Raw genomic sequence first — 3,485 nt, 5'->3', positions numbered from 1 at the left:
TTGTGTTCTGGAAAGATAAATATGCTAAAGCTGAATTCCCAGATCTATTTATGAGACCAGATGTCATGCTCACCAGACCCAGAACATTGAGGCAGAAGGTAAAGGACACTAGCCATGAGATCACAGCTTCTGAACCCCATAGGATCATTACCTTGCCAGAGAGCCTAAAAGATTCTGGCGGCAGTGCCTCAAGTGCAGGCTTGAAAGGGGCAGGGGCGGCTCTGCATCCCCAGATCCCAAGCTACCTCATTCTCTCCTTGTTGTCAAGCAAAATGGGAAGCACCTGGAAGCAGGTTTGAAGCGAGGACAAAAGGAATATAAAGCTCCTAAAACCTCAACAGGGATGAGGGCCGTTGCTATCAGGAAGAGAGCAGGTAATAGGAGACAAGGACGAGCCCCTAACCAGGCTGGTGAGAAGCCCCATCTTATTGAAAGAGGCAAGTTAGTATGGTTTAAACTCCATGGTCATCCATTTTGGCCAGCCGTGGTCAAGAGAGTCAACCAAACCAAAAACATAGCCAGGGTGCTTTTGATAGAGGCCAACTTGCGCCCTGAACGAAGTGGCATTCCAGTCCATTTTGCAGACTAAAGCACCTGGACTGTGAGGAGAAAGACAAACTTGTGAAGAGAGCCAGCAAAGCTCACAGCCATGGTATGAGCTGGTGCTCCTCACTCATTTCTCACTACCAAGAAGAGGTGACTCGGAGATCTTTCATGGGCTCTTTTCTGGATATTTTGCCACCAATGCCAGCTACCCAGCTCGCAAGGCCCTCGCAGGAAACTGATCTGCACCTCGATTTCCCAAAAGTAAATTATGCTGACTTGGAAGATTCTGATGAGGAAACTGCCCCGGGCAGGAAGAAGCTGGAAAGAAACTTCTCCCTGACCGCATGAAGGCTGCTCGGGACAGAGATAACCGGAAGCTGGTGGACTTCATCGTGAGGAAAAGGGGGGCTGACCAACACCTCCAAGACATCATACAGGCTAAAAAAGAGTCCACATGGTTGACATCCTATTTGAAACCACACAAGTCCTTACTGTGCATTGAAACCTATCTGGAGGATGATGATCAGTCTTATGAAGTAGCCAAACACTTACAGCAATTATATGAGCAAACAGACAAGACCACGTTTCCATCTCTTAAGAGGTGACAAAGAAAGTTTCGTTATGGAAGTGCTTCTGCCAGAAGCAATGATTTATTCGATTGCTGAGGTGGATGAGCTCAGCTACCAGGAAGCAGAAAAGAAGTACCTGCAAGGCCCACCAGTGCACTACAGAGAGAAGGCAGAGTTTGACAAGCACGTCTTAAAGGAAAGGAAGAGGAGAACAGAATTCTTAAAGTGGTCCTTTAGTTCTACTTCATTTACAACTTAGGAGAGGTGCCCTTCCTTTCTGTGTTCAGCTGCCACATCTGTTTGAGATGATTTATTCCCCTCCCTGGCATATACATAAGTTCTTTACATTTGAACCTTTGGGAACATGGACTCTTCCTTTTGTTGCCACCTCTGGCTTTGTTTTGTGGGTTCCATGCTTATTCACTGACAATTCTTTTGCTCAATCTTTTCAGACCTATGTGGCCCAAAGTTTGCGACTGCTTTATTTTCGGTGGCTAAGAAGTGCTAGTGACACGTCATGGATAGTTTTGCAGAAAAATCCATTGGACCTGTTATTCTTTCAGAGAGACATGTGGATTCACATGGTTGGACCTCTCAATGTAATTCCTCTTTCTATTTGGGGAAAGCAGCCCAGAGTGTTGTGACAGAGATTTCTTTCGTAACATCCAAGTCCATCTTCAAGTACCCACTGTTGAAACCTATGCGAACTCAGGTTTCCTTGGGACCCTGGAACAAGTTGGGAACAGGGCCCGTCAGTAAGATAGTGTTGGCTCCTTTGTGAACCAGCTCTACCACTGGATGTAGTTTCACATACACACTGAAGCCATGGCCTCCCTCCCTCTCCATGTGGGGCTGAGTCTGTTTCCTGACCTGGTCTCTACTCCATGTGCAAACAACGAGTTATATGATGGCACGAGAGCGACTTTGCTTATGATAGTCTAATAACAACTTCACTTTAAGCGACTTGTTCCTAGCAAGGGTATATAAATATCTACAAGGAAAGGTCAAAGAGAAGAAGGCTCAAGAATGAACCAAGGAACAAACATTAGGAAGGAAAAAAGAGAGTAAGCAAAAGCAGTAGAAAGAGATGGACTTATATAGGAGATGTCGTGGTTTCTTTCTTTCACCTCTCTGGATAAGAAGCTCAGATTGGAATGCATTTTTCACCTGTCATAAGCGTAACTTCTTAATAATAAATAACCATTTCTGCCTTCTTGTATTTCTAGCTCAATACTATTGTTTAAATGATATCTTGTCCTTGAGCGCCCTCTCTCTCTCTCTCTCTCTCCCTCTCTCTCTCTCTCTCTCTCTCTCTCATCTCTCTCTCCTCTCTCTCTCTCTCTCCTCTCTCTCTCTCTCTCTGCCCAGGGCTTCATACAATCTAGGCGATCACTCTCAAACTTGGCTACAATCCTAGGCCCTCCCTGAGACTATTTTTTTTGCCAGTTCTGAGGCTTAAAATCAGGGACTGAGCACTGTCCTTCGGCTTTCACAAGACTAGTCCTCTTCCACTTGAGCCACAGTGTCACTGCTGGCATTTACTGTGTATTTGGTATGGAAATACAAATACACAGAATCCCAGAATTCCTGCAAGCTAGGAAAGCACTCTACCATGAGGCCTAGCTCCCTGGCTGTACTTGAGCTTTCTTCCCCCGCCCCACCCGGTTTTTTCCTTTGCCTAATTTATTTGAAACTGTTTCTCCAGGCCTCACATTCTGCTTCACTCTTTAAGAATATACTTCTTGGGGCCGGGAGTTTGGCCTAGTGGTTAAAGTGCTTGCCTAACATGCATGAAGACCCGGGTTCGATTCCTTGGTACCACATACATAGAAAAAAGCCAGAAGTGGTGCTGAGGCTCAAGTGGTAGAGCTCTAGCCTTGAGAAAGTCCAAGGACAGTGCTCAGGCCCTGAGCTCAAGCCCAGGACTGGCAAAAAAAAAAGAATATACTTCTTGGCATTCTTCACTGAGATAATTCATATAGAGTTAGAAAAGACCTCCAATAGCCAAAGCAATTTTAGGCAAAAAACAAAACAAAACAAAACAAAAACAAACCCACAATGCGGGTTGTGTAGAATCCTAGACCTTACTATTACAAAGCTACAATAACAAAACAGCTTAGTACTGACAAAAAACAGGGCCAGAGATCCCATGAAATAGCTAGAGTTATCTGATATTGACAAGGGAACCAAAAATATATGGTGGAGAAAAGACAGCCTGCTCTTCAGTAATTGGTGATCCATATGTAGAAAACTAAAATCAAATCCCTGGTTGTCACTATGCACCAATATCAAAGTGACTCAAAGGCTTTAGCGTCAGATCTGAAACAAACTACTGCTACTGCAAAGTGGAGTAGGAGAAACAGTCAGACA

The 3,485-nt window shown here is 44.7% G+C and overlaps 1 pseudogene; it reads left to right on the top strand.

Annotated features, from left to right (window-relative positions):
• Positions 1-2,168, top strand: part of LOC150040887 (putative PWWP domain-containing DNA repair factor 4) — a 3,022-nt pseudogene extending 854 nt beyond the window's left edge.
• Positions 2,169-3,485: the final 1,317 nt, after the last annotated feature.

This window comes from Megascapheus bottae, chromosome X (genome assembly GCF_031878675.1).
Source record: "Megascapheus bottae isolate mThoBot1 chromosome X, mThoBot2.hap1, whole genome shotgun sequence".
In the NCBI taxonomy this organism is placed as follows: Eukaryota; Metazoa; Chordata; class Mammalia; order Rodentia; family Geomyidae; genus Megascapheus; species Megascapheus bottae.
Note: the sequence above shows the minus strand (reverse complement) of the source record. Positions and strands in the feature narration are given on the sequence as shown.